Here is a 6,000-nt window from a genome sequence, read left to right on the forward strand (position 1 = left end):
TGAAAATACGCATAGAAGAAGGCGTTTCTGCCGGACTCGTCCGAAACAGCCGATGGCGGGGCTGCTGAAGGACAGTCAGCGGCAAGGCCAGTGGAGCAGCGGGAGGAAAATGTGCGGATCCTCGCCGTTTCTGGAGTGTCCACATTGTGCGTTGAAGAGCAGTGACCCTGTCTCGGCACAAAGGGAGGCTCGTCCCACACATCCACCCCTTTTTTCTCCTCCTCCTCCTTCTTCTTCTTCTTCTTCTTCTTCACTGGAAAACGACACTTTTCACGGGACATTTACTTACTTTTCGCGTCTCTAACATTACGAGGGGCGGCTAAATGCGTGTGTCGATATTACCTGGCGGCTGGCCGTCGATGCTGCAATTCCGCGTCGTTAATCCCAAGGTACCGAAAAAAGTATATCCTCACACGGCCGTCTGCTCGCTCCCGTGTCCTAGCTATTTAACTGGAGGTAGCAGCAGCAGAAAAGCGATTACAGAAAACCGAGGCAGCCCCGGACCGCCTCCACGCGCGCTCCCGGCCTGCGCGAACTGCTCGAGCACGTGCGCTGCATTGGTAAGAGAAGTAGCCAGCGCGAGACCATGGTCCATAGACTGATTAATTAAAATACAAAAAATAAAAGATGTTGGTCCTGTTACATGTAAATTGGCATTGTTTTATAAAATGTCTTTATCGCGCTCTTCTGTGTGTATGCAGGGGAGTAGACAGAAACTATGGGCCCCATGCATGTGCAGGAACTGTTGCCCTGCCTACCTCACCTCCCTAGGCAAGGCAAGGCAACTTTATTTATAAAGCACATTTCAGCAACAAGACAGTTCAAAGTGATTCACATATTGATTCACAACATTAAAGAGCAATATAATAAGACAGGTATAAAATACAATAATAAAAGTTACAGAGCAGTGTAAGAAATTAATAAAAGGCAGCATCAAACTTCAGCCTTGATTTAAAAGATCAGCGTTGCAGCGGACGTGCAGTTTTCTTGGAGTTTGTTTCAGATGCATGAAACTGAACGCTGCTTCTCCATGTTTAGTTCTGACTCTGGGGACAGAAAGCAGACCTGTCCCAGACGACCTGAGAGCTCTGGATGGTTCATAATGTAGCAGAAAATCAGAAATGTATTTTGGTGCTAAACCATTCAATGGTTCCCTAGGTGTAATGCACACAGCATAGGGGTACTATGGGTCCACTCCCAATGTCCACCCCTATGCAAGTTACATAATAATCACATCATCGCAAGTGTGAATCATAATTCAACATTTCGTTATAATTGTTTTATTTTGTCCAGCATTTACTGCAGTAGGCTACAATTCATCAGACAGCAGACATACAAGTGTTGTTTTGCGCATGAATATACAAGTTAGTTCATCAAGATAAAACATTTTAACCACTCTCTCTTTGTTTGACAGACCAACTTTTTAACCTATCACAATTTAATTTGCCCTATCAACTGGTACTTAAAATGTAAGCAAGCCAATCAGGACGAGGTATTGCCGTGACAGGGTGGGTGAAAACTTTCCCCACAAGGGCCCAGTTCTCCCCTGTCACACACTCACAGATTATGCAAAGTCTGTGCGGGCTGGGGCTGTCCCACTGTGAAACCAGCAAGCTCCTTATGCACACTTTCTATTAAGTCTGCAGACTTTGCTCAAGGGAATAACCCACAATGCATAGAGTGTTGTGACTTTAAAACCGCAATAGCAGTGTAATTCCGCATCGTACACATCCACAACACACGTTCATAACCTTACCATGATAGTGACTTCAGAATATGTTTATTTTGCTTATAAACAGGGAGCGAACAACGAACGATCAAGCTCATTAAGGTACAAACAGAATGAAGCATCAGTCTCACATTGTGCCGTACAAAGAAATGCGTCTGATCAGGTAACGAGTTCAAAAAAAGTGCTGTCCCGTTCCTCATGTTTGAAGCCTTCACATTTCCTGCACTCAGGCAGTTCACGTCATATGGGATGGATAGGAGATTGGAAAGATTCCAATGTTTATTACTTGTGTCGTTTATTGGATAACTCAAGATGGTTGTAACATTGCTGGGTGTTGTGAGGGTTAGCTGTGCATTGACAATTAGATTAACAATGATGGCACAGGTGAAATCATTAAAGTCTTTGGGGTTTCAGTTCTTAGGGATAAGGAGGGGACATTGGAACTGGGCCATATTATGCGCACAGAGCCTACATGTGCTTTCAGGCTGAGCATGAAGTTAAAATCAGGAGCTTTGAGGATGGATGCATACAAACAATAACCGATTTGTTGTCTTTCATGGTGCCAATTCAGGTGAAGATGTGTCCACTGGAGTTGAAAATGTTTGAGCAGCATGGCTCCGCTTCATGATTTTATAGAAGCAGCAGGAGCAAAAACACAAGAGGGAGGAAAATAACTGCATCTATGTTCCACAGTCCACTTACTAGCTGTCAATCACATGATTCAGCGAAGAAGACCATGATGCAACAAGCTACGTGTAAGTGGATCTTTGAGTTTAAACTATTAGGTTACACACTGTTCCCAAAAAGTCAAGAATGAACTTTAATGCTTAAAACTGAAGTTTAAGTTTTAAAGGCACACATACGCATGTAGTTGCTAGCTAACAGAAAAAGTGAGCTCTGGAAAAAATGAATAAGGCTGCCTTGAGTTGAGATATTTGTGTCAAATTAGTTTGAGATTGATACAGTATGAACATTAGTCAACACAGTGTAGGCTACATGGTGAAATAAATGACTGTTCAACTGTGAACATTAGAGTCACATACAAGGTGTGACACCTCAGATGTGTCAATGAAAGTGCAAGTGAAATGCTGTAATTGTCAGCCTCATAGTTGTCACAAAAATCAACGTGATGGTGCAGATGTAACTTTCCAATTTTTTGGGCTTTTCCACCTTTATTTTGATAGGACAGCTAGGTGAGAAAGGGGAGAGAGAGATCGAGAAGACATGCAGGAATTGTCACAGGTTGGATTTGAACCATGGACCTCTGTGTCAAGGCATAAACCTCTCAGTATATGTGCATCTGCTCTACCACTGTCCCAATCCTGGCTACTTCTGTGCAACTTTTAACGAAACACTAGAACATCTGGCAGTGGCTGACATTTTCTGCATTTTTGTTGACAGAGCTGTTTGTGATATGTTCACTGCACTCCATTAATCCACATTATCCAGAAATGCCTGCAGCACTGATACAAAATAATTGTGTCTGTTTTGGTGTCCCAAATGTGAACAGGGCCTGAGGCTCCACACTAGACAGAAGAAAGATATTATAGACTAACAAACCCAAGAAATAGCTCTAAACCAGTAGAGGAAAAGTCAACGCATGAATCAAATACTTTGTTCAACGATTCTTTTAGTTCAAACAACACTGTGCTGCCGCAGCACTTTCATGGAATATTTAAATTGAATGTAATCTCACTCACTGTGAAACTGTGCAAACTCTCAGCAAAGCACCCACAGAGCACTTAAAACACTTATTCTATCTCCAACACCAGTTCCACATCCACACTTTGTGATGCAATCACAAGGCAGACATGTTTCAGTCCAATGTCTACTAAAAAAGATCCAGAATGGATCCAGATCCGCAGCCATTACTCATGCCATTAGCTGCCTTGAACCAGCTGTATAGTGATGTGTATATAATTACACTCTAATAATCTAATCTCAGTTCAAACACACCTCCACACATCAATTTACTGGTGAATTATCAGACATATCTCTTATTATTAAACAAAATGACACCTTTGGGGCATAGTGGTAATAGCTGTCAAAGTCATACCATCCTTATAGTCTTATAGTCATCCTTTTACGCACAAGAAGAAAACCTCAGTCAGGTTTTATGCCATATAATATATATATATATATATATAATAATATATATAATGAATAATATAATAAATACACTTGCTTTTTCCAGTTTGTCTTAGGTAGTAACACAGGAACTGCTTTTTGCAGTTTTATACCAGTATCATTTTCCTCAAACAAGAGTAATTTGAAATACTAAATAATAATAATATAATATAATAATATATATATTTTCAAAATATAGACTTTGGTTCAGGCATATGGCCCTGAATATTTAGCGCATTTACATGATGATGTTGTCTCGCAGATTTACATGCATGCTCACATTTTACTAACCCAGTCTCCTAAACATTCCGTTTATACACTATTGATCTTCAACAGCAGATATGTTTCGAAAGAAACGTAATGCAGCCTAGATTAGCTGTTTGCTTTTATCAACATAATGAGGAAATGTTAATTAACTTATTTGTCAAGTCACTAAATGTTCATATAGAACACATCTGCAAAATGTCTTACTATACAATATCCACTCATAGCAACTAAAACATATAAGGACATTTTCACATATCTTCTTAAATTGACCTTTTGAAGGCATTTGCATATAACTGATCCCTATGTGTTTGACATCACAGTGTTCCGAACAAACTCAGCTTTCTGTGTAGTGACGCCACATTTTTATCTAGAGCGATGTGTAAAGAGATAATTTTGCGCTACAGCTGAAACGTTGATGCTGGCTTTTTGAAAGTCCTCAAATCTCTTTTGAAAACAAACCTTAACTTTTGATGTGTTGAAATGAGTTTACCAAAGTCTTAGGTTATACAGTATATGATTAAAAATAGTAAATAAATGTCTGAAATGAAATTTTGTAACATCGCATTTTGAGTAGGACTCACTGTTGCGTCTTTCGTCCTCAGAGGGTTAACCTATTGTATGGTTAAGTCTGGTTAAGGGTTAAGGGAATGTGATTTTTGCTGGAAAAAAAGTCACTTGAAGCACAATATCTAACCGAAACCACAACCTTTGGTTTCTTTACAGGGACAGTGCACAATAATAAAGCATACTATGAGCGTGTAAATAAGTTACTGAAAACCAAAACAGCAGTCCCTCACAGCAGTCCCTCCAGGATTTCGTGACGTCGGAAATTCAACCAATCACCGCGAATTTGGTGCGACTCGCAGTTTTGACCAATCACGCAACTTTTCCGCACATTTGACCAATAACCTGAAGTTTCCCGCGACTTCAACCAATCACAGCAGTCCCACGTGGACTCTGAGAGCCAGTGACCAATCGGGAGTGAGAACGGGTTGATCATTTCCTTGTTTTTGATATGAAGACGAGACGTGTGTGTGACTCATTTACCAACAAAACGTACAGCGAAAGACCGTGCAAAACATTTCAGACCGTCCGATACATTTTAACATCAATGAGACGACACAATGACCTAAATTGAGGACAGCTACGCTCATTATTGTAAGTGCAATGATAAGTTAAAGTCAGTACTTTATCAAACCGTATGAACGTGTGTCCCAGCCCAGGCCAGCATAGGAAAATAACTAACAATGTAAAGATCAACAAGCCACTGATAGATATGTTCAAATTTGATTCATTCAATAAATTATTATTTTTTTGTCTTAAATCCACCAGCCATTTTCATATTATACCAACATTTGCAGCATCCTGAGCCTTTTTGGTAAGGTTCCTAGGAAAACTCAGCCCAGAGTAATTTTATTCTCCCCAAAACAAGTTTCCTTTTTATTTATTATTTATTTATTTAGAACTATACAAAAAAAAAAATCACAACTTTTTTGCAACTTTCACTGTCTCCCGCAACTTAATTGCAACAAACTTTTTTTACAAAAGCTCCCGCGAAATCAGGCATTTTGGGCCCAACAATCTAAAAAAAAGTCAGCGAAATCCTGGCGGGACTGAAAACAGACATCAATTTAAACCATAAAGTGTGAAATGATAACAACACATACTTGGGTTTTATTTCTGTGAATCTACTGTCGTTAAAGTTCCATCTGATCTAATCCAGTGCATTTGTTTAAATTTTTGACATTCCTGCTGGCTGGATTTACATATAATTGTTTAGTGTTTCAATCCGTGTCTTGCCTTTTTCAGACCCTCATTATGTTAAATACAAAACAGCTAAAACTAACTGCAACCATATGACTGCCACTTCTGATTAC

At 39.8% G+C, this 6,000-nt stretch overlaps 1 protein-coding gene across 1 annotated transcript in view; it reads right to left on the reverse strand.

The window, feature by feature from the left end:
* The window catches only part of LOC144519212 (ubiquitin-conjugating enzyme E2 E2), a 28,727-nt gene extending 28,239 nt beyond the window's left edge, over nt 1–488 (reverse strand). Inside the window, exon 1 of the mRNA XM_078252198.1 lies at nt 343–488. The gene's annotated coding sequence lies outside the window, so the exon portion shown is untranslated. The remainder of the gene's footprint in view (nt 1–342) is intronic.
* Nucleotides 489–6,000: the final 5,512 nt, after the last annotated feature.

This window comes from Sander vitreus, chromosome 6 (assembly GCF_031162955.1).
Source record: "Sander vitreus isolate 19-12246 chromosome 6, sanVit1, whole genome shotgun sequence".
Lineage (NCBI taxonomy): Eukaryota > Metazoa > Chordata > Actinopteri > Perciformes > Percidae > Sander > Sander vitreus.